Genomic DNA, 26,421 nt, shown 5'->3' on the forward strand with positions numbered 1-26,421 from the left:
CAGAAAAATCATCAGATTTTTTTTTTAGGTAAACCAGTCCTTTAAAGGGTTAGTTCACCCACAAATTGAAAACTCTGTCAGTAATTACTCGCCCTCATGTTGTTCAACCCCGTAAGACTTTCGTTCATCTTTGGAACACAAATGAAGATATTTTGGATTAAATCTGAGAGCTGGATCACTCCTCCATAGGCTTCTTAAGGGATCGAAACTGGCCGGCCCAAAAGTTATTAAAGACATCGTTAAAATAGTCCGAGTGACGACAGCGGCTCAACCTTAAGTTTATCAAGCGACGAGAATACTTTATCTGCGCAAAAAAAAAAAAAAAAAATACCGACTTTATTCAACTATTCATTTTCTTCTCTGTGGGCCGTGAGATTTCACGTAGTGTAACAGCGCAGCGCTTCTAGGTTGTACGTCACACACACACACACACCAGTGTCGGCCAATAGTGAGCCTGCGTGTGACGTACAACACAGAAGCGCTGCGCTGTTACACTACGTGAAATCTCACGGCCCACAGAGAAGGAAATTAATAGTTGAATAAAGTCGTTATTTTTGTTTGTTTTTTTGCGCACAAAAAGTATTCTCGTCGCTTGATAAACTTAAGGTTGAGCCACTGTAGTAACTCGGACTATTTTAACGATGTCTTTCATAAAGACATCGTTATATTTATATTTAAAAAAAAATAAAAAAAATAACGACTTTATTCAACTATTCATTTCCTTCTCTGTGGGCCGTGAGATTTCACGTAGTGTAACAGCGCAGCGCTTATGTGTTGTACGTCACACGCAGGCTCACTATTGGCCGACACTGGTGTGTGTGTGTGTGTGACGTACAACCTAGAAGCGCTGCGCTGTTACACTACGTGAAATCTCACGGCCCACAGAGAAGGAAATGAATAGTTGAATAAAGTCGTTATTTTTTTTATTTTTTTTTGCGCAGATAAAGTATTCTCGTCGCTTGATAAACTTAAGGTTGAGCCGCTGTCGTCACTCGGACTATTTTAACGATGTCTTTCATAACTTTTGGGCCGGCCAGTTTCGATCCCTTAAGAAGCCTATGGAGGAGTGATCCAGCTCTCAGATTTAATCACAAATATCTTAATTTGTGTTCCGAAGATGAACGAAAGTCTTACGGGGTTGAACAACATGAGGGAGAGTAATTACTGACAGAGTTTTCCTTTTGGGGTGAACTAACCCTTTAAGAGCAAAGAACTGTAAAAAGAACCTGAAAAATGTAAGGTGCTCAGATTTCACCAACAGCTGAAGAGCTCAGAAAGTTACAAAAGAACACATGTTATTGTGTAAGAATTTCGAACACCCCCTTTAGTAGAGGACTATTGATTCTGCTGTGAGTATTTGTAATCTTGGACTCCAAGCCTACAAGCTATTAAACTTTAAAAAAAAAATGCATGTAACCTCTGCTCTTGTGCCGGAGAAACTAAAATAAAAAAACAACCCAGCTCTGATTTCTTTCCTTTGCTGACAAGGTTTTAATTTAGCCCTGATTTAGCTTGAGGACACTGAACTGCAACCATCAAAAAGTTCCCAAAACCAAGAGCTTTAAAATGTACATACATTAAACGCAAAGTAAAAAAACCATGCCTTATTGGGGATGCAAGGAAAATGCCATCAAGTATCATCAATATATGATGTGACACTATGAGGAAAGCATCTTCCCTTGATTTGATAGAAGTTGAGTTCAAGTAAGTTTTCACTTAAAATAATTTTGAAACATCCTTGAATTTATAATTCGGTTACACTAGCCCTTATGTTGTGTTCGGGTCATTTTGACCCGGAGAGGATTTTCCCGTGCCCGAAAATGCTAGTTAATGTTATTGGATTGGACTAAAATTTACTGACTTTACTCACCCAGAGTTGAACAACTTCCCAAAATGAGCTGATACTTTTTATTTATTTTTTTAAATGTGCAGGGTTTTTTCCACATTTTTTCCTCTCATTATGGTGCTACATCACAAAATATTGGATTCAATCTTTTAGTCAACTTTTGTTTTCTTTCAATTAGGATAGGTTTTAAATTTCATTTTAGAATTGATCGATCGTAGGCCTTATTTATCTGAGCTTATTTATCTTTTTTTGTGTGTGAAAAAGTATATTTGTGGATAATTTAGTAAAGTTTCCATAAAATATGAAGAAAAAAATCATTATTCATCACACTAGTGCTTTAATGTTTAACCAGGAAATTTGTTTTTACAAATGCTTTTATTTTGTACAAAATGGCACAAAGTCACACTTGTGGTGTTCCCTGTCAAAAATGACCGGCCTACAAAAAAATAGCTTATAAATCTCTTGTTATGCTATTTTATCACCAAATATTGGATTCAATCTTTTTGTCAACTTTAAATTAGGACAGGTTTTGGATTTATTTTTTAAACTGATTGATCATAGGCCTCATTGATCTGAGCTTATATTGGTCAAAAATTACGGTCCATTGAAAATTAAAGGGGCAGTCGAAAATCAGAGAAACAATTAGTGTTCAGGAGTGTGTTCATCACATATGAACATGTGGGCTTGCAAAAATAAAGGCTTCGGACCTGCACATGTGTGGAAGCATGCATACTTGTGCATATACACACATTCAAGTGCACAAAAAAACTATTTTGAGTATTACAGGCTTTCTTTTTCACAGAGATTAACTTTTGAACACCACCGGCCCCATCATACACCCGGAGCAATGCGGCGCCAGGCGCGACGCAAGTGTTTTTTGCTAGTTTCAGCTCGACGCAGTTATCATTTTCACGTCCTGCTCTTTTAGCGTTGCTATTTTGAGGCAACTGAAATAGACTGCGCCATTGACCAACAAAAACACGGTCCAAAGTCAATGGTTTCAAAGTGAACTATCCCTTTAAGGCAGGTGTTTTCTGTTGGAGAGATCCTATTCCTTTGATATGTAACTTTGCAGATTGTTTACAGCATGCATGAAAATCTATAAGCTAATACACACTAAAGGAAAGGTAAAATAAAATAAAATAAAAACTTAGTCCCCTTTAAATGTAAAAATATCCACAAAAAGTAAGAGCTTACTCAAGACAGCAGTCTGAACTCGCAGGCCACTGGTTGGTTAAATCATAATTCAGGTTTGATACTTTCACTGCTTCAAGATACATTATCTACTGTAAGCTTCCAGATGTACTAAGAGCGTCGCTTATTTGAACAGAGAATAAGAGACTGAGATAAAATTGAACAGAGAAAGTGATGACCTCATAAATGGCACAACCACACGTATCAGAAGCTTGTGAAAAAGCAGTGCAGTCGAGGCTAACTTAAAAAGAAAGGATTAGAACAAAAGCATTCCAACAAGATGACGACTGACCTTGATCAAACTTCAGCCAGAATAAGAGGAGTTGTGTTCGATTGAGAGGACTTTGTGGATGACAGAAAAGGTTTCATGAATAACTCTGAGCTTGAAGACGTGTGGAGATCGTGGCTACCACACAGTCTGCCTCCGCTACGTTATTAAAGACGGTAGAGTATCTGACAGATAAAGACTTTTTCAGGTCAAGGATTTTTAACATTATGCTTAGTAAAACTATGGGTTAAGTATTTAACTATTCTTAAGACCTAATCTGCACAATGAAATGCATTTAAATGAAATCCCTTTGGTACGACACTAAAGTGAACTATACCGTAATGCCTTCATTTCATTTAAATCAGAAAGTCTAAATTCCCAGTTTAGAACAACAGAATTCCCCTTAAAAATAGACTTTCATTGTGATTTAACAGAGATAAGTGCATGGCATGAAATGTATGTGTTTGATCTTTATAATCTGCCAAACAAATGGTAGCATTGCAATTTTGTTTCTTTACATGCCATCTTTCATTTAAAAAAGAAAAAGCCTTATATCCATGCAACAAGTTATGAAAAGGTTGTTGTATTTTTCATAAGCTTGTTTTGGCAATGATGAAAGGGCCCATATTATTGTGGTGTTTTTATTAACACCCAGTGTATATATAAAAAATATGCAGTGAAGCACTTTTGTTAAAATATATTATTATTATTAATATAAAAAATATTATTATTATTATTAACAGATTTCTTTTTTAATTATTTCTTATGGCCATATACTGGGGCTAGATTCCTGGTCAAAGATTCTGCACTTGGTTATGTCAAAATGACACTTTTCAGACTGGTAGTAATGTACTGTATTATACAGTAAATCCCACAAACAGAACCAAAAATGGCCAAATGAAAGTGTTTTCCTCAAAGAATAGATTGCCGTAAAGAGGAAACTGCAGCAGCCTTTGTGTAGATACAAATTAAATATCAAATAATTAATAAACATTAATCACATAACATCGAGGAAAGTCCTCCACAAGGTTTCCCATGATGCCAGGATGTCATTAAATCTCTCTCATGTCATTTTAAAACTGTGTTTATGAGAAGTCTGGCTAGGATCTTCCTAATACCCAAAGTAACAGACAGACTGAGAGGAAGAGCACAAATAGCAGGAGCCAAAAACATTCAAGACCATATCTACATTCAAAGATGAGAATAAACTTGTAATGGGCACAATTAGCCTGGAATTTTGCTGGTGATCTGAGACAGATTCTGATGTAAAACGTGTTTTATTATCTGCATAACGTAATGGGGTTACGCAAACAACAAACAATTATATACTTTAATCTGCTTTGACGGACTGAGTCTTTCATTCCTTGCGTTGTGTAGTCTTGATCTCACAACGTGAAAAAGAAACACTGTGTTCCTGTGATTTGTTTGCCCAATTAAAAAAAAAAATACATTTATCTTTTTTTTTCCAGTGGATTACAATTAAAAGAATAATTTTATTCATTTCTAAACCTTATTAACATCATTTATTGAGGGGTTTATAAAGAAAGGAGACAAGAAATGTTGGAAAGCATGTTGAATTATTCGTCAGTATTATTAAAATTCAGTGAATTGCAGAAATGATTCTATTAATGCAACCTCTTATGTAATACATACATGGAAATATACATTTTGCACAGTTAAGAGCAATCAGACCTTCATCTGACAGACTGAGAAGCACTGGAATGAAGGAGTAAATGTGGTAACACTTTATTTTGATTGTCCACTTTGTCCACTACGAACTAGAAGTAACTTTGCAGCTACATGTCAACTAACTCTCATTAAGAGTATTAGACTGTAAGGGTTAGTGTTAGGGATAGTAGAATAAGTTGACATGTAACTGCAAAGTTACTTATAGTTCGTGTAACCGTAAATGCAATCCAAGTAAAATATATCCAAATACCATATAGATATAAAACGGCAGCTCTAAAGGGGTCTGAGTGTTAAAATGTGTGCAAAGTTAATTATTAAAACAACCGTGCCTCAATTCAGTTTCAAATATCAAACAGATGACAATATCCATATAGACTGAAACCAAATATATAATAGGTTCTACACTATTACCCAACAGGGATGCGCTGGTCCGATACTCCGTATCAGTATTGGTCTGATACAAACCTTTTTGTCGGATCGGGTGTCAGTCGGTCTAACCGAATACTGTGCATTTCCCATGGCCATGGTTGTTAGCTTAAAAAAGGGAGAGAAAAAGCACCACTGGAAGATTTGTGCATTATATTTCAAGGATTCTGAAGCCATTAAATTGCTTTATTTGAGGAACAGACAGTATATTAAGATGTTAAATTTAAAAATGTCAGATATCATTCTCCATCTTCAAACAGTGTGTTGTGTTCAGTTACGACAGTGAGCACGGTAAAACTCTCCAAGATGTGCCAATGTTCCTATTATTATGCATAGTCTGAACATAACGGTCTGGGTTTTGTTTATAATGGCTGTATTTTGCTGGAGTTTATTGGTGATTCTGAATGGTGTTGTTGTCGCTATTGAATGAGTTCACTGGAGTAGAGAACTAAATAAAACTCATCATTCACACAGTAACTAGAATTTAAAACTCTGTAAATTGCTCAGTAAATTGTTGGACAGATGCAATACTCCCACAAACAAAATTTATCTCACTGCCAATACTTTTGGCCACGGATCTACACGTGTGTGTGCGTGTGTGTGTGTTTTTTTCTGAGTAAATTAAGTAATGTCAAAGACTATAGAATAACACAAGATGCGTCACTCGTATTGTTTTGAATTGGGAAAAGTGCAACGCTAAATATGGCGGGATAATATAAGCCTGAAAAATGTCGTTTTCTGTCACGATTCGAGCATTTAGAAACAACATTTATGAGACGATATCTCGACAAATCTGAGTTGTCAGATTTCATTGGTGATTTCAAATATGAAATGTAATAGTAACCTTGGCGAACAGTTGAGGAGAATGTGATGTTTCCCCATTCAAAGAGATAGGATTCACTTGCATGCCCGAGAGGCGTTTCAAAGATGGCCGCCGAGTGAAATGACTTTGGTAATGTGTAGTTAGTGAAGTATAGATATTCTGAAATTATCAAGAATTGTATCGGATTGACAATGATATTGGCAGATACACAAGATTGCAGTATCGGTATCATCAGGGTCGGACATGAAAGTAGCATTGAACCATCCCAATTATCCAAATCCATCATCTTAATTTTTTCCAATTTTACAACCTAAAGACTACGTACCATGAGATTTCACATTGGTTTCCAGATCCTAGGTCTGTGTAAATCACAAAAATGTTACTTACAACTTCATAAAAAATCTTTTACAGTGTAGGTCAAATAATAAAAAAGATTGTCTCTCATAAAAACACACCTCAAACTTGTCTAAACTTCAGAGCAGCGTCACATATTAGCAGCACATCGGGGGGGGGGGGGAGGTCTTCTAATGGAGAGAGCAGTCCCGTCCCATCAGCATCAAAACTCAGCACAACATAATCCCTGCCCACGTTCCCTCCAAAAGAGTTATTCAATCGCTCAGGCAGAAAGCTAAGAGCAACCCTATTTACTCAACCGTATGGCCTAATTTGGTCAGATCATATTTGCATTACATTTCAATTAATATATTATCAATAGAATTAGCATGTTTTTCCATTATCAAGTAAGTGATGAATTCACGTTAAGGAAATGTAATTACGGAGGCACTGCATTTATTGCCTGCGGTTATGCAGTCTTGATGTGATAAAGTAAAGTGGCATTTACTGGGGCTGATACAGTACCGTCTGTCATTGCTCAGTGTGGCATGAAACTGGAACCAGCTGCAAGGAATAATGCACAAATATGACAATGCAGCAGTCAGCTACTGTTCTGTACTGTACATGGACGAACTGTGCAGACAAATGGAAAGCTTAAGTACAAAAAAAATGATTGGTCGCACTTTAGATTAGGGTCCAATTCTCACTATCAGTGTTGGGGAAAGTTACTTTGAAAAGTAATGCGTTACAATATTGCGTTACTCCCTTCAAAAGTAACTTATTGCGTTACTTATGGCGCTTTTCCACTGCATAGTACGGTACGGTTCGGTTCGGTACGGCACGCTTTGGCGCTTTTCCACTGCATAGTACGGTACGGTTCGGTTCGGTACGGCTCACTTGTGGTGCTTTTCCACTGCATGGTCCGGTACGGTACGGCTCGCTTCGGCTCGCTTTAAATGGTACCTGGTCTGTTGAGGTTCCAAGCGTACCGTACCGGTACTAAAATGTGACGTAAAAACACTGCAGATCACTGATTGGTCAGACAGAATCGTCACTACCAGCGTCATTGGACACTAAACCCGCTGGATTTAAATAACCAGTAGACAACAGCCAACGCGGTAGCATCTGTTTTTTAAACTTTAAAAACAAATGGCTGAATCGTGGTCAGTGGACGAGGTGCAGACGTTCCTCTCGTTGGTTGCCGAGGAGCGGATCCAGCGAGAGCTGGATGGGGCAAAACGGAATGAAAAAGTGTTCCAAGAAGTAGCTCAGCTCTTAGCCGCACACGGCTATCACCGGACCTACAAGTGTAGGGACAAAATAACGATCAGTCCCACCCACTTTGAAGAGGTACTAACTGGAACGGTGGAAAAGCAGCCGAGCTAAAGCGAACCGAACCGTGCCGTACCGAGTCGAGTCGTACCACGCAGTGGAAAAGCGAAGCGAGCCGAACCGTTCCGCGCCGAGTCGAACCGTACCGAGCCGAACCGAGCCGTACTAGCAGTGGAAAAGCGCCATTAGTTACTTTTTTAGAAAAGTAATGTGTTACTTTACTTTTGCGTTACTTTTTTCCACCTGGGCTGGGCTTGTTTTTTTATACCAAAAAATATGTATTTTTGGGCAAATGTAAAGACCCTTTCACACCAAAAGTGAAATAATAAACCTGAGACTGAAGGAAATGCAGATTTACTCCTGTACAGTAGTGTTCAGTAGAGGGCGCCGCTCAAACAAACCTTTCAGCTGCTGCTGTTCTGGGTAACAGAAGAAGAGGATGCAGGAGAAACAAATTTAACACTTACTTTACCAATAAAAACATATAAAAAAAATCTTTAGTCATTTTTGCTTATGGTTTAACTGAAAAATCGGAGGTCAGAAGCAAGTACTTTGGTCAATAAAGATTAAATGCATAAAAATGTATGTTTTATTTAACATATTTAGGTATTGGAGGTTTGCATAGTGTTCTGATTCTGCATTTCACTGATTTTATTCATTTTGAGGAATATTGAATCTTTTTTGTGCAAGTGAGATGAGTAAATCCACGCTTACATTTAATCTAGAACTATAATAATAACCATCATGTTTACACACAACGCCTCTGCACTTCGATTTGTCTCAACATTAGGACAGAAGAGCTGTCAGTCAATAAAGGGGAAAACAAAGTAACTTGCGTTACTTATTAGAAAAAGTAATTCAGATATTTTGTTGTAAATTTTAAAAGTAATGCGTTACTTTACTAGTTACTTGAAAAAGTAATCTGATTACGTAACTCAAGTTACTTGTTATGAGTTACCCCCAACACTGCTCACTATTAACTACGCCTTTTGCCTCAAACTCCTAATTACTTCTTATTAATATTTAGTAAGGTAATTTAATATGGCAATAATCTGTACTAACAGCCAATATCCTTGTAATATGCATGCTAATGAGCAACTAGTTAAAAGTGATAAATACTTATCTTGAGCAAAATAAGCAAGCTGACATTTAGTAGAATCTATATCTTTTATTTTGAATATACAACTGTAAATTTACATCTTTTAGTTTGTCAAGAGATTTAAAGCACTGTTTTTGAAGAGTGCGTATGTGCATACAAGCTCTAGGACATAAGAACAAGCCTATGATTGAATCTGAAAATGAAACAAAATAACTGAGGAAAATGAGAAATAGTTCTGTCTGTAATTTATAGCAAAACATCTAATTCAATCTCAAACAGATTCATTAAAAGAAGTTATTACTCCACCACCTGTGTGACATCATTACCAACTTGGTTGAATGACAAATTTCCGACAATATGATTTCAGTAAACAGTCGTAGCTAGTTGATTTCTTCAATGATGCATCGTATATGGTAGCGAGTTACGTCGTTGTTTGGGAAACGCACCCCTGTTTAGTTCCGGTCTCTATGAAGCCCCTCCCTCCATTAAGCATGATGTGCTCTGATTGGTGTGCTGGACCGGTGTGTTGTGATTGGTCAATCTCTGAGCAGGTTTCGGAAAGGTCACACCCCTTACCATTACCGCGATATTCTACACAGTACTAACGCAACTCAACCAGGCTTTTGCCCTTTGTTTTGCGTATATGCCTTGGGCAGGAAATATTGAAATGAGGAATATTGTGACTTGTTCGTTCCCCGAAGAAAACTCAAGACATTTCAGGGAGTTCAGAAACAGTTCGCACTGATCTAGAGAATATAGATTTTAACATTAAATTAAAATGTGATATTTTTAACCTAGCATTATTTCATATACAGGGCCCTATTTTAACGATCTGAAACGCAAGTGTCAAAGCGCAAAGCGCAAGTAACTTTGTGGGCGGATCCCGGCGCTGTTGCTATTTTCCCGGCGGGATAAATGCCTCTTGCGCCTGGCGCAAATCTAAAAGGGGTTGGTCTGAAGTAGCTTCATTATTCATAGGTGTGGTTTGGGGCGTAACGTGAAATAAACCAATCAGAGCGTCATCTCACATTCCCTTTAAGAGCAGGCGCGCTTGTTCTAAAGCGGATTCCTATTATAACGGCGGATTTGCCAGGCGCGCGCCAGGAGCGTTCACAGCCGAGGAGAGCAACGTTCTTGTCAGGGCCGTAAAACACAGAGAAGTGACATTGGGGATGGAGAAACCCACCCAAATTAACTTCTGTTAAACAGGCGTATGATAATTTGGGTAAATGTGTAAGCTACATGTATGCTTTTATAATAAATTGCCTATCTATCCATCCATCCATCCATCCATCCATCTATCTATCGTAATAATGTATGATTTGCAAAAATGAAAACTGCTGCTTAGATGAGAGAATCAAAGTGTATGCGCGTTGTGCACACGCTACATTGATTATGGCCAAGCATGCGCCCTTAAAATAGCATAATGAACAACGCGCACCGCGCCACTGACTTTAGACTAGTTTTTTCTGGTCAGTGGCGCAATTGTTTTATAGAACAGCAAAATAGCATGAGGGAAAGTTTGCGCCGGAACACGCCTCCTCTTTGCGCTGAACCGCCCCGGGGAGCGCAAGTGTATTTCTTAGTTAACCGACGTGCGTCTGTGGAGGGAAAAGCCCGCTTTGCGCGGGTGCAAAATAGGAATGATACATGCGTCAGTGTACAAAGTCATTTGCGCCGAGTGCAAGATAGGGCCCTGTGTGTGTAAAATAATTATTTTAATAATACATTTCAAATTTTTATTTCTATACCCTACAAGCATTGCCTAATGTGAACACGCCTCGATAAAAAGTCTCTAGACACATAAAAAAACTCACAAGTATTTGCCTTAACAGTGGATGTGATTGGATAACTGGACTAACCGTTGACCAATTTCATTGTATAGCATGTCAAATGTTGGTTTAGTAATTCTGAAATCACTGAGCCAAAGTCAGTCATCAGAATGATTTGGTATTATTACTTCTCAGGGTCTATCTCACACGATTGCGTTCATAAACACCAGCCATCCGATCCGAACCCAAGCTAACGTGACAGCGTTTATTGCTTTTTGTATGCTTTGAGGCGCAAGACATTTATGATGTATGAAAAAAGAAGCACGGCATCTTCCGCAAATTGCAGCGACTTGAAGTACACTTTTATCAAAAGATAATAAGATATTAATTTATATTTGTATATATATATATATATATATTTTTTTTTTTAGCAAAACTCCTCTCTTTTTTTTTAACTAGCATGCAGAAAAAAAATAAGATCAGAGTGACTGTGTCAAAGTCAATAACTCTCCTAACATATCAGTTTGAGCTTTTTATGACAAAGCAAGGTTAGGTCAGGTTGTAAAATGTCATGTGATTTTTTTTTAAATAACGATTAAGATGTATACACTTACATATTCATGGCATAAAGGAAATTACTGAGAAACAAATACAAGTCATAAAAATGAAACTTTTTTTAAATTCTCTTAAAACTGGTATCAAAGATCATTAAAACCATACACAACATACATTAATTCTAAGAGAACATTTCCAAGAACTTGGCACGTTTTGAAATTAGCTTTCCAATAGATTTATTGGTAGTTATTGCTTTAAACTAACATTAAAGGTACAATATGTAAGAATTTGGTACTAAAATATCCAAAAATCACTTGCACAGTGTGATATATTTCCTGCAGTTGTGTACTTACAATATCCCAAAAGTCTCCAAAGATTTTTTATTTCAGAGAAATTCCAATTTTAAATAAGTGGCCGTCCGGGAAAAAAAACGTCGCCTGTCAATGACGCAATATCCGCGCTATCCTCGGTTTCCGCTCGTACCGCCATATCCATGATGTAACCATGGCGACAGACGTGGACAACTGCGTAGTGCGTAACGTTTAGCGGCACGCAGTTCTTGTTTCTTTCAAACATAGACCATGGCAAGCAGACTTTGGGACAGACAAGGAGAACTAAAATGAGGATCAACATCAGCGTGGTGTTTTTGAGATGCCGAGAGCTAGCGTCCGCGACTAACTCAGACTTGACAGCTTTATTAGACAGGTGAGCAAATGTACATAAAACAAATCAATGTTATATAACGTTAGCTCAACATGATGAAATTTTAGAATATGGTCAGTATGTCATTCTAATGTTGATCTAGCTTACTGCTAGTTTCGTATAGCAAACGAACTAACACGTAGAATAACATTATAACTTTCAACACACATTTAAATGCCGTTTAGTGTGATAGTGTAACGTTAGACCGAGTGAAGCAGCGCTGCGTTACCTCACAAGTTTAATTCGTCTAATAAGCTGACCTGTGTGAGTAATCCAGCACTCGCGGGTAGTTCGGTAGAATTAAATGTCCTTATTCCTTTATATCCGCGGGACTCGCGTGTGATATCTGTCTCTTAAGCAATAGCGACCTGCTTCATACCACTGTAATGTTAAAAAACATGAATGTTTGCACTCATCCATAAACATTATTAGATCCATCAGCTTGACAGCAAGTCCCATCATTCAGCTCATCACTGCGTCATCAACCTACGCCTGTGTTATTGTTGGAAACTGCGCCCTCTTGTGGCGAAAAAATCTTACATATTGTGCCTTTAACTAACAGTGAGCAATACATTTGTTACAGTATTTAGTAATCTCGGCTAACATACAGCAGTTCAAGTTCATGCCAACTCAAGGACATTAAACAATATGAACAGGTCCAACTTATATATATATATCACAAACATACTATCCTAGCGTTAGTCACACTCATTTGCAGGGTCCGCTTAATCGGAATTATACACACACACACACACACTGGATTTGGCACAGGTTTTACACTGGATGCCCTTCCTGACGCACACACTCACTCTCACACAGACTTTTTACGGCCAATTTGTCATATTCAATCCACCTAACCTGCATGTCTTTGGACTGTGGGGGAAACCGGAGCACGCGGAGGAAAACCCACGCTGACACCGGGAAAACATGGCATGCAAACTTCACACAGAAAAGACTTCTGGCTCAGCCGCCGGGGCTTGAACCGGGGACCAGAATAGGTGGATTGTATATGCCAAATTTTCATAGGAGTGTGAATGTGTCCCAGCATAGGTTGTGTCAGGAAGGGCATCCGGCGTAAAACCTGTGCCAAATCAAATGTGTGAGTGAAGCGGACCCTGAAAACTAGCAGGAATAATGCTAGGAAGATGGATGGATAATGAAATGAACAGAAAATAAAAAGTGCTAAAGTAGAATTTTTAATTGTTAGTTCACGTTAACTAGGTAACTAATGCTAACAACCTGGTTTCTACCTTACTCATGGGCACTTTTTTTTTCATGCAGAAATTCATTTTTCACACTTTTCAATGTGAAAATCAATGTTTTAGAAGAAATTCAAATTTATATACTTTCCCTGCAACTTTTTTTTTTTGAATTTGTAAAGATTCCTATTATCCCACAACTCCATTAAGAATCTAAATCTCATCTATGTTCCCTAACCAAGGTTACATCTGAAATAATTTCAAGTGACTAAAATAGTTACACGAGGATGCCGACAAACCAATGAATAAATGTGGCACAACACTGCCCTGCCGCCCAGAGTCATATAACATGTCTACAAGAATGAAATATTCTGAGGAAACCCAAAGATCAGGCTCAACTCCAGGGACAACACAAAAATGATACAATGAAGAGATACAATGGAAGAGGTCAGGAAGTCACAGCGCTAGAAATATAACCGGTTGTCTCACATTTGGAGATAACAATATTTCAGACATTGTGTAAAAATACACTGGAGTTGTGTCCGGTTTAAAGGATTAGCTGATTCTTTTATGTCCTCTGGCAGGAGGACAACCAAAGATTGTGGACTTCCATCATTTTCCAGTAGTCCACTAGTCCCTCAAGACGCTGTAATCCTTTCCACCATGACCATCAGATTGACAATACTATTCATCTGCTGTTCTCTCTCTCTCAACATATACCCAGGAACACATATATCTGCTGTTGACTTGAGGAAACTGGAGTTGTCCATGTGTTGACATGATTTGGAAAGAGAGCTCTTTGTATTTAGCTGGATTAAAGGAGATCTACAGGAACACTTCAACAAAGATGGAGCTGGTTCTTTGTAGCTTTGCCACTGTCACCGCCATCCACTTAGCCTCATGCCGGGATTGGCATCACAACAATGAACACAAAGAGCTATTGACAGATAGTGAGTATCAGCACACTATGGTACATTAAAGGAAACAACATGAAACCAGAACTGACCCATTTACTTCATACATGTTCCTGATGTATTACGCACACATCGGTGCATTTTATTAATAAATAAATAAATAAATAATAAATCATCTAGGAATGCACAATATGTCTACCATAAAAATTATACAATATCGCCCGTTAAAGATTAGGCCTACTTGTAAAAAAAAATGTTTGAATAAATTGTATATTTAATTGTGCATGCTTATTTCTGCCTATTTTTTCATTTAGATTGATTTTGCAGTCACCGTTAATCTTTAGTAAATCTCAAAATGAATATCCATTTTTATACCGTACATTTAAAAAAAATGCTAGGCATCACCATATAATATTCTACTCAGGGATTTTTAATTTTTTTTTATAAAATGTTAATATGAACCAAAACATTAAAATAATTTTGGGCCCATCGGTATAAGCCAGAATTTTAATATGAGGAAATCCATAATTCAATCCGTTCCTGATTGTTATGCAGGTTTTACTCATTGAATATTACGAATAAGAATTTTATTAAAGTAAAGTTGGCTTTAAATGTTTCATGAATTTTAAAAAGAGCATATAATCTCACACACAAGATAAAGTTAAGATGATAAAATAAAATAAAAAATATTTTGATAATGCATTTAATCACCACACAAGTGTTATTTTAGTATCATTGATATTATAGTTTTTATTAATATCTTGTAGTAGTTTTTATTTTTATTGTATTATTGTGATTGTATGTTTTTGATATCTTTATTTATTTATTTTAAAATATGTCTATATATGTCACAAACGACTGCAATATGGATGAGGTGAGCAGGATCTAGTGCAGCAGTATCAGATATATTCATAAAGTCAAACCAAAACACACAGAAAACAGAAACAGAACAACCAAACAATAATGATGAGAACGGACCATGAGCTGAAAGAAGCACTGGCTTAATAGAACAAACCAATCACTGAAACTAATAACAGGTGTGCAAATTAATCAAACAATGAAAAACCATAGAAACGAACTGAAACCTAGGACACTGAACTAAAATACGTACGTAACAAACCCACCCTAATCAAACAAATCTAGATGATCCTTACAATATAGTGTTTATTAATTTTTTGTTCAGTTTTAGTACATCAAGTTAAAGTAAATGAAAGATTATTTTTTATTGCTTATTTTATTTTATTTCAGTCAACGTTCATTTTATTTCAAGCAACAAAAATGCATCACTCTGAAAACTGACATTTCAGCCTTTGCTTCAGGAAACTAATCAGCACAAGACAAATGCTTAGTCAGGTAGGAAAAAAATGCAATTGATTTCTGATTATTAATAATATTCCACTGTTTATCATTGTAGGGGGTTATTAAATGAGGGTTTGTTAAGGGTGAGCGATTCACTAAGTTTGTAGTTAAAAGTTCAAGAAAAAGAAACACTAATAAATAAAAAGTAGCTTTTTACTGAGTGGCACTTGCCCCTGTACAACTTGCCATTAACTGTCTAGGGTCTATAACATGCGTTTTGTGTCCTGAGACAACAGCATCTGAATATTTTGAATATCTATATCAAGCAAATGTCCTCATTTTGATCACATTTACAAATCACCTCTTACTAGAGCTGCACAATTAATTGTTAGAAGATTGAATAAGAGAGTAAGTCACCTATTGAAATAAAATGTGTATATATTACATCATTCCACTTGTAGGTGGCAACAAGTGACTACAATTTCATTCAAGAAATGAACTAACAACGAGCATCACATTTGTTACAGTATTTATTCATCTTTGTTAACTGTTCATTGTTAGTCTCAGGTCTATTAAATAACATTAACAAATACAACTTTTAATTTTAAAGATGTATTACTAAAGGTTGGTAAAGTTTTAGAAGTATTTTTTATTGTTAGTTCTAAAACATTGTTGTAAATTGCATGTTTTATTTGTTTGCAAACCCCTGAAACAGGGTTAATAGTAGGGGTGGAACGGTACATGTATTCGTACCGAACCGAAACGGTACGGGCGTCACGGTTCGGTGCACGAATTTACACGGAGAATACACGGTATAAAAATAAATAAAACTCGCGTGCAAATTAATTAATGTAATGCGGAACTACTGTTAGATACGCGGGTTCTTTAGGGACACATAATCTGAACCATCGGCTTAGCTCTGAACGCGCGCGCTCACTTCAAACGTTGGCTTTATACGCGCGTCCTATTCGCTTTGGACTAGCGTCGAACTAGACGCGATAGACGCGAATTTAACGCTCTATACGCGTTTGGTGTGACCACATAATGAACAGGCTGCGATGTCAAGATTGCAATGCTGGTGTGTGTGTGTTTGTGTGTGTGTGAGAGAGAGAGGCGCGGCCGCGATCGAGGAAACATAAAAAAACATACTCCGTCATTTTGTTCATACTGATCATTAAACCTGCAAAGTGTTTACTTATATTTGTGTACACTCGGAATAAAACACAACATTGTGCTTTTGTCACACTGTAAACTCTTGTCAAACTGTAACCTACAACTGTCACTCAACCAAAATCTCTCTCTCTCTCTCTCTCTCTCTCTCTCTCTCTCTCTCTCTCTCTCTCTCTCTCTCTCTCTCTCTCTCTCTCTCTCTCTCTCTCTCTCTCTCTCTCTCTCTCACACACACACACACACACACACACACACACACTGTTTTAAAAGCAAAACATATTTATCCAACTCCATTTCAAAACAGTCTGTGGGTCCCATCTTTTGGACATTCATCGCATTGGTTTTCATTTCTCGTCCTCGGAGCGCTAATCTTAAACATTCTACATTGATTAAAAAAGAAAATCGAATGCGTTATTAATGGTAGTATTATTTTATACAGAAATCAATTATTTATAATTCAGATGAGAATAATGTTACATTGTTAATTAATAATGTTAATTAAAATTAAGGAAAACAAATATATTGATCTGAAATATAGCAAATTAATTTTAAATTAATTCAGGTACAATTACCAAACATATCGCAAGGTCTTTTTGTCTTTTTATTAATTTAATTAATAAACGAATTATATAAAACTATTGTCAGTGCACTACAAATAAACATGCCTTCTATGCCTTTATTAATAAAACTTATTTAAAAAATACAATGCCTTCTGCATTTTTGTTTTGCTTTTCCCTCCATTGTACCGAAATCGTACCGAACCGTGATGTCTGAACCGAGGTATGAACCGAACCGTGACTTCTGTGTACCGTTCCACCCCTAGTTAATAGATCATAAAGAGGAGAAAAAGTTAAAAGCACTCTTCAGGAAGACAAATGAAGAGAAAAAGTGGAATGAATATATATGTGGAATGTTAAATAATCAAATATCGCTGATTAAATCACATCAACGGATCACAAGAGCCAGGCATCTCTTGTCTTTTTAAAAGAAAAAACAGCAACTCGCTGCACAGTGTTTTAATGACCGTCAAAGTGACACGAATGACTATTTGCAGCAGAACCTTGTTTAATATTAAACACATAGTTGAAAGCGGATAACAAAAGCACATTTGCATTCATTCTGTGTTTAAATGTGGTCAAAATCCCTCCAAATGTGGTTTCATGAATAGCGTTCGTAATGTTGCTACTTCAAATGTCTAAGCCAAACCCTAATTAAGAGCAATATTAATAGTGATTCTTCCCATACCAAACACCACTAATGAATAAAAAGCAGTTCCAGATGACTGGATACTTTATGGAGAAGAGTTGAACTCATTAAGTTCTGCATTCACCATCTTTCCTTCTACCATCCCTCCTGGAACCTGGAATGCAGAAATAGGCCCCAAGTCCTGTGCCTTCATGTACATCTATGGAAAGTTTGAAGCAGAGAGGAGTTACTATTCCAGCAAGAGTTCTGGCAGCCCTCCCCTGCCGCTCTGAAACGCCGACCTTTGACCTCTGATCTAGCCATTCTGATCCAGACTAGCGCTCTTGACCCCCAAGCCACCCTGACGAGAACACGGTGACGGAATCAGACCTTCAAGGGTGTGTATGTTCTGTCATCGATAATAAACACTCTTCTTTTTGCTTTCCTCAAAGCACTCGCATCTCCCACCGAGAGGGAAAGACTGACTGAGCGGGGCCTTTTACCTTTAAAGGTCATGGAATAGAAGACCCCCTATCAGATGAAATCAAGGGCACACGCGGCTGAAAGACGGGGCGACTTTAGGGAGCGCTGCAAACAGAAGAAAGACACTGTTTTGGTGCACTTCTGTGAACAGTCAGTGTCAAAAACAGCAAGTTAGGGGAGTTACAATGGCAAATAAGAAAGTCCACGGAAATCTATAAAGTCCTTAAAACATTTTAAAGAAAGTTTTTATATATATAATGACTACAAAATATCTTGTGGTGTAACCAAATTCAAAGTAATTACATTTCCTTACACCTTGAATACAAGAGTTTTTAAATATTAAGTTTTTTTTACAAATTACAAATAATTTCTTAAATATCATTACTTTTCTGGGAGTATCTGATTTTTTTAGCCCAACACACTATGAAATATAAATGTGCCATTTAAAAAGATTGTAAATAATGGCGTAGAAAAGTGAAGCAAGATCTGAGAAAATATCTAAGGTTATTTGTTTACATTAGACAATAGTGCAATGAAATTCATATATTTTTCAAATGTGGCTTCATCACACAACTTTCACACAGTATATTGTAATTTTACAGACAAACTCTAATGGTGTGTGCACACCAAAAGCGAACTTAATTATTTGCGTGAGTAGCTGAGATTACATACAAAGTCAATGCAAAGACGCGAACAGAGGCGCAATGGGCTCTATGCACAGCGGTATTTCCGGTGAAGGTCTAAGGATGCTGGATTACTTCCGCCGATCGTAGAGTCCAATGCTATACCGAGAATTTATATTGGTTTTTATACTCTATTGCTATACTAAAGAAACGTTAGTCACAAAAACAGACAAAACAGACACCCCTCATTTTGTTTATGCTTCTGTGTTTATTATATTAAATAAGCATAACTATATATAAAATTACATCTAAACGTATTAAAGTTTCGTTTCAAAGACGAGAGGACAGTAAATTTTGAAGACTCTGCCATAATCCCGTTTTCCTCGGTTTTCCTCCGCTTTAAATCTCCCCAACCGGAAGCGCACGAGCATCCTTGTGTCAAACGCGGAAGTTATGCGTGTATATAGCCCATAGCGCCGGGCGGTAGGGGTGTAACGATACACGTATTCGTATTGAACCGTTCGGTACAAGGCTTTCGGTTCGGTTCTCGGTACGCATTGTTGAACCGAACGGTTCGTTGGACCATTTTTCCTGCCGACCAAAATTTCGTTATTTCAAATGTAGGCGCGTCACGCGTGGCAAGCGCGCTCATAATGTAAGGCCGGAGACACACTGGCTGCGTGGCGTGAGCGTGGCGTTTCTGTTGCGTGTCAGCTGCGTGGCGGCTGCGTCGCGTTTTCTGTGTCTTTGCACACCAGAAGCGTGTCTGACGCGGCGCTGCGTGGCGTAGCCTACACGAATACATATTCGCTATATGTGACATAGAGGGAGGGCGCCGACAGACCAGTCTACATTTGGATTACTGTTGCTCTTGCCTTTACGACAACAATTTCAACTTTTATCACGCATCTTCCAAAATCCGAAAAATGCGGCTGTCTGTTTATTTCAATAACATTTACAAATTTTGTGTAGCTTTAAAGAGCCTATATTTAGCCTACCTGATGTTGGACCGTCACTCAGAAGACACACTACGATGTTATTGTAGCCTATCCTAACTTTATATCCTCCTGAGGCCCAGAAAGTTTTTTTCAAAGAATCCTTTCAACAATAGTGCAATGAAATTTATATATTTTTCAAATGTGGCTTCATCACACAACTTTCACACAGTATATTGTAATTTTACAGACAAACTCTAATGGTGTGTGTGTGTGCACACCAAAAGCGAACTTAATTATTTGCGTGAGTAGCTGAGATTACATACAAAGTCAATGCAATGACGCGAACAGACGCGCAATAGCGCCGGGCGGTAGGGGTGTAACGATACACGTATTCGTATTGAACCGTTCGGTACGAGGCTTTCGGTTCGGTTTTCGGTACGCATTGTTGAACCGAACGGTTCGTTGGACCATTTTTCCTGCCGACCAAAATTTCGTTATTTCAAATGTAGGCGCGTCGCAAGCGCGCTCATAATGTAAGAGACGCTGGCGTGACCACAACATTGCCCAACATCAAATGGCAAATGTAATGTAAGCGGAACGAAACCACTCGTTATTGTGTGGTTGACGGACCGTTTATCAGGTTGGACCAAAGCAGCGCGAGCCGATCTTCATTGGCCCAATCCCAAATGGCACACTTCATGTGCACTTTTGGTCTTGTGGACTTACAATGGCTGCCGCGTGCGCGTGTCCGTTAAGTCCGTGAGACCGCAGTGTGTCCCATTTGTCATTTTTAGGTCTCAGAAGGGTGCTCGCGAGCGCCCCCTCTGCGGTCGATTTGCGCCCTTGATGCGCACTTTTTCCGAGTCCGCGCTGATGCGGACTCCACAGCAGACTTCTTCCCGACATTCAAAGCGGCGTTACATCGCGAAAGTGCGGACTCAGATGAAGACCGCGAGTGCTTAGGGTTCCATTTGGGACAGGGCCATCATCGGCACTGTCACTACACAGCCAAATCCAGTGAAGAAAACATTTGAGTTCGCCACTGAAGTAATAACATCGCTGCGAGATCTAGTGAGACACATTCACATTTCTCCGTTATTAACGGATCAAACAGCGCTGACGTGGAAACCAGGAAGAAACTGTGCCATGAATGAACTATCCAGTGTCCACAGATCAGCAACATTCACCGTGGGTTTACTGTAGTAACACTACTAACTGTAACCATGGGAGTGTGGCAGGAATAGTCGGCTATAATGCTTTCAAGTAACATCACGTCGGTTTTATTCTGACATTATGAATACAATTGCTGCCCTCAAATGTTAATCTGAACTAAAACAAACCTTTGTTTATAACTACTACAATATTACATTTCATTTTGTCCAAGGAGCTGTTTTGTTTTATAAGCTCCAAAGAAAAGTCAAGTATAGCTCCATCATTGCTCAAAGTTAAAAAATATCATACTTTATGATGTTAGTTTTAATAAAAATATAAAAAAAAAAAATTAAATCAAGGAAATTTCTCTGGCATTTCTTTCTTTTTGCTGTATCGGAAACGTACCGAACCGTGACACAAGTGTATCGCATCGAACCGAACCGTGAATTTTGTGAACCGTTACACCCCTACCGGGCGGTCACTGTGATTTTGCCGAGTAAGACATGTTCCTGGATCAACATATTTTTCCTGTCCCAAAATGTAGTCCTTACCCAATTCCCTACCCCTAAACATAACCCTACCCATAACTTTCCATAAAATCAGAGGGCAATGATAGGTGAATAACACTGACTACGTTTACATGCAGCCAATTTTCAGGTAATGGTCGGGTTAAGGTCACTATTCGGGTTTCTGAAACATTAGGAATAACCCGTTTACATGCGTGAGCAGAGAGAGTTACTCCTGTATACATGGAATTGCAATATCCCGATGTAAACGGCGACGCACAGTTAGCGTCAAGACGTACGGACAACCTTAAGACGCAATATGCGTCATTTCCGATTCTTCTTCCTTTATCCAAAGACAACAACAACAGCAGCAGCACGCGGATAATGAATAGTTCGGGGCAGATAGCGATCGCCTTTGTTTGCGCTTTGGTGCTGGTACTGACCTCGCTCCAAAAGTATGCTGTGCTGCGTCTCGCCATGTTTACTTCCGGTATACTGCACGCGGGTTTCTGTATGCGCCGAGAAGTTCCTATACTCAAAAGACCAAGATTCCTTGCGAATAGAACATGCGCAGAACACAAATCACTATGGGGATATGCCGATGCGCGTTTACATGACCAAAAATTCGGGTTAGAAAAGGGGTACCCCAGGTATCATATCCCGGTTTTTAAAATCCGGGATATGAGCATATTCGGGTTTTTGCAGGTGTTTACATGGCCGTGCGCGACCGGGTTATTGCTAATATCCCGGTTTTGAACAGGTTATTGGCTGCATGTAAACGTAGTCAATGATGTTTAAGTACTTCACCCTGGTTCTAGGCCTAAACTTGACATAAACTGTAAACTTGTCCCTCAAATCTGATTGGTTGATTGGAAAGTTGTTCCAGGATCAACAAAGATGTTGATCCAGGATTATGTGGTACTCGGTGAAATCACGTTCACCAGCGCGGGGCGACGCAACTGACGCGAACTGGGAACACACAATATAACACACAGACGCCTCAATCGCGTCTTCCGCGCAAGTTGAAAAATGTCAACTTAAGCGGGAAATTTGCATTAAGCATTATCGCGCAAGCCAATCAGTGAAGAGATTATTGACACGTCCAGTTGTATCAGAAAATGGAGGAGAGCATTATTTTAGCTGTCTGTGGGCACTCCGAAACTTCTTATTCATACAGAGACCGGACAAAAGGGGGTTCTCTTCTCCTTATACTTTCTTTGCAGCAGCTTGCAATGTTTTATGTGCATGTTTTGACAGTAGCAGCGTAGGACTAAGCCTAAGTACATTCCATTCTTATCAATAAATGCTGTTTAAATCTATTCTGAGAGTTGTCATGATTGAAATATTGTATCTCGATATTATAATGTATTCCTTCATTAATGACCACTTTACTGCCAGGGTTAAACAGACCTAATATATTCATGATGACCAAGAGATCTGTCCCAACTCAAAGCTGCATAGCGCATGGCCTAGCCGTCACGAACATCCAATGGCTGAAAGCCACACACAGGATCTGTGCCTATTCAATTATACATGAAGCAAACAGAATCAAATCAATTAGGTATTGCTGTGGCATGAATGAAAGGTGCATAATTGATGCCAGCTCTCCTGCATTATACATATCTGTCTGCAAATCTCCACGTACCGCTTCCGAGAGGGAGTCAAAGAGCACCGAGGCCGCATTTCACCACATTATTCACTTAATCTTCTCATTTGCATTGGCATGAGCTAGACTTCGAGACTGATCTTCAGCTGAAAAGGATCTCTAAAGGTTTCGGTTTAGCCATTCAGTAAGAAGGCCACAGACACCACAGCATTGAAAATAGCTGGATTTTTCCATCGATGTCAAGATATCAATTGGATCCGGTCATATTGTGGCAAGCAAACTTGACACTGGAAAAATGGTTTCTGGAGGAACTACTCGAATGGGCATGAGAGTGTTAGATGAGGTGAGAGATTTTGGGGTCCATTTTTCTCTTTATATTCTCAGGGCATCTAGACAGATGGCAGACATTAAAAGGAAGAGCCATGTGACGTCTCTCAACCGCACCGCTGAGATGGAGGTAATTAAAATACATTTAATCAAGTTACTCTAATGAAAAATGCAGCTGGACACCCGGTTCCACCTTCTGCTCCCACTCTCACACCTTTATACACTCAAACTTTTGGCCCCTATTTAAAACAGAAAATTGCACACACAATAAGGCGACTTTTTTGCATATAAAGTAGGACTGGGTACCATGAACTACCTCATGACACAACACGCATCACAATATATCATGATTCAAAACATCTGCCAACCATTCGCATCAACACTCAACGACTCACCTGATTTAAAACCTGATAATATTCACGAGCCAGGAATTTTAAAATGAATATGTTTTTTGAACCTAGCAAAGTTATTGCAATTTGAATGAGAATGATTAATACAATCTTAAAATTCATGGAAATTTCTTCAATTAATCAGTTTTTCTCATGAATCTCAGCTAATTATTCCTCATGCAGAGTCAAACTTGCTGACAATCAACAATGTCTCTAATTGGTGAGCGAGACGTTTTTATTCTTTTACATTAATTGGTCAAAATGATTCACAAATCAGGGTAAATGATTCATCGGGGAAATCAAGGCAAATACATATAAACCTATTTAAAATATGTTAAACTGAAGCGTTCTTAATGGATTACTGTAGTCAGACACAGAAGGACTAGAGGAGTGCGCTAGGTTTATCAGATCATGTTCATATGGAAATGTCGATACAACATAAAAGGCATTTGTGGTGATTGCTTGACTCACAAATCAGTCTTAGGGTACGTTAACAATGTATTAAAAACAGAAAAGTTTTTCCCATCGCGGTTTTCAGCTTCTGATGACAACAAAAGATCCCTGTACACACGGTTCCGCGAAAACAACTAAAAACGCTGTATTCCGCTGCCAGGCCAGTAGTTGGTGATGTCACTTTAAGTGATAACTAAAGAAACGTAGTACGGATGAGCATGACGTCACCGTTTGCACAAATTTGCGTTTTTGTACTTTTCACATGCAGAGACTATAACGGAATGGTTTTCAAAAACCTGCACTTTGAAACACGTTTTTAAAAGTTAGCATTTTCAGGCCCCCAAAACGCTGTCGTGGTGTAAAAGAACGGCCAAAACGCATAAAATATTTTTAGTTTTTAGTTAAAAACGGTGCTGTGTAAACGGCCCCTAAATTATTCATTGGTGGATTAGTTTGAATTTGAATGATTTTAATCATCCAGATCCAGAATTCATATTACTGGATGGGGGACCATGGAAAATCACTGGTTAAAAAGTGTCGGGAAACACTAAACATAACCTTGAAATCTGTTTGATTGAATGGAAAAATTTTCCAAAATCCCTACGGGAACATGTCCTGATTAGCCAAATCAAGGTAACTACATATAGGCTAAATCTATACATTTAAAATATATCCATAACTAAAGTGTTCTTTATTTGTTACTGTATTAATATACGCAGCATACTGTATGTATTATTAACATAGGCTGTTGTGGCATTGCATGAATAACGGGACCAACGAAGTTGCTGGGGTGTTGGGGAAAGTTACTTTGAAAAGTAATGCGTTACAATATTGCGTTACTCCCTTAAAAAGTAACTTATTGCGTTACTTAGTTACTTTTTTAGAAAAGTAATGTGTTACGTTACTTTTTGCGTTACTTTTTATCCACCTGGGCTGGGCTTGTTTTTTTATACCAAAAAATATATATTTTTGGGCAAATGTAAAGAACAATTTGGGCCGCTCAAACAAACCTTTCAGCTGCTGCTGTTCTGGGTAACAGACGAAGAGGATGCAGGAGAAACAAATGTAACACTTACTTTACCAATAAAAACATATAAAAAAATCTATAGTCATTTTTGCTTATGGTTTAACTGAAAAATCGGAGGTCAGAAGCAAGTACTTTGGTCAATAAAGATTAAATGCATAAAAATTTGTTTTATTTAACATATTTAGGTATTGGAGGTTTGTATAGTGTTCTGATTCTGCATTTCACTGATTTTATTCATTTTGAGGAATATTGAATATTTTTTGTGCAAGTGAGATGAGTAAATCCACGCTTACATTTAATCTAGAACTTTATAACCATCATGTTTACACACAACGCCTCTGCACTTCGATTTGTCTCAACATTAGGACAGAAGAGCAGTCAATCAATAAAGGGGAAAACAAAGTAACTTGCTAGTTACTTGAAAAAGTAATCTGATTACGTAACTCAAGTTACTTGTAATGAGTTACCCCCAACACTGGTTTGTATTTAATACCATTGTGCTTTTCTACAGTACATAAGCAAGGCCATAATTTATTATGACATTTCAGCATGCGACCCAGGTTTTCACTCTTGCCTTAACATGTCTTAATGTAGCGGTGTGCTTATTTTCATTAGTCGCTGCTTCGCACAGAGCTGAGCAAGACATACTTCCCAAGCATCACATGCAGCTGATTTGCATGGCGCTGTCACAAAATAAAGAGTAATATGTTTACATTCGCCCGACGTGCTGACATAATGTGTGACACAAACCATCTATCAACACAATACATTTACATAAACACAACATGCGTGTTATTAAACACGAATTTAAAGAGACCGTGATCACACCACCGAAATGACATCTCACAGCGTCCACACGGAACACATGTACTCACCTTCCGTGTCGATGATGCAGACGCTGGCTGTGCGGGGGATTGTGGGAAACGTAGTTTTTAAGCAGCCGCGCCCGCGTAGTCCAAAGCGCCACAAAACTACATCTCCCAGTATTTGTAGTTACTGTCATCCACATTCACGGTGTGCCATCATGTAAAGCATAATAGCATATTATTAGTTACATTGTTCTATTTTTACGTTCTTTTACATAATTTCAGTCCTGCTGTAATATTAAAAA

General features: G+C 38.2%; 1 protein-coding gene across 2 annotated transcripts in view; it reads right to left on the bottom strand.

Annotated features, from left to right (window-relative positions):
• Window positions 1–26,206, bottom strand: part of fhit (fragile histidine triad diadenosine triphosphatase) — a 423,559-nt gene extending 397,353 nt beyond the window's left edge. Inside the window, exon 1 of one of the 2 annotated variants that reach the window (XM_056236697.1) lies at window positions 26,186–26,206. The gene's annotated coding sequence lies outside the window, so the exon portion shown is untranslated. Of the gene's footprint in view, window positions 1–3,332; window positions 3,370–26,185 lie in introns of those variants that run through there. The other variant, XM_056236698.1, reaches the window with a different exon arrangement.
• Between the last annotated feature and the right edge of the window lie 215 nt (window positions 26,207–26,421).

Source organism: Rhinichthys klamathensis, unplaced genomic scaffold, assembly GCF_029890125.1.
Source record: "Rhinichthys klamathensis goyatoka isolate OS25496 unplaced genomic scaffold, OSU_Roscu_1.1 h1tg000461l_1, whole genome shotgun sequence".
NCBI lineage: Eukaryota > Metazoa > Chordata > Actinopteri > Cypriniformes > Leuciscidae > Rhinichthys > Rhinichthys klamathensis.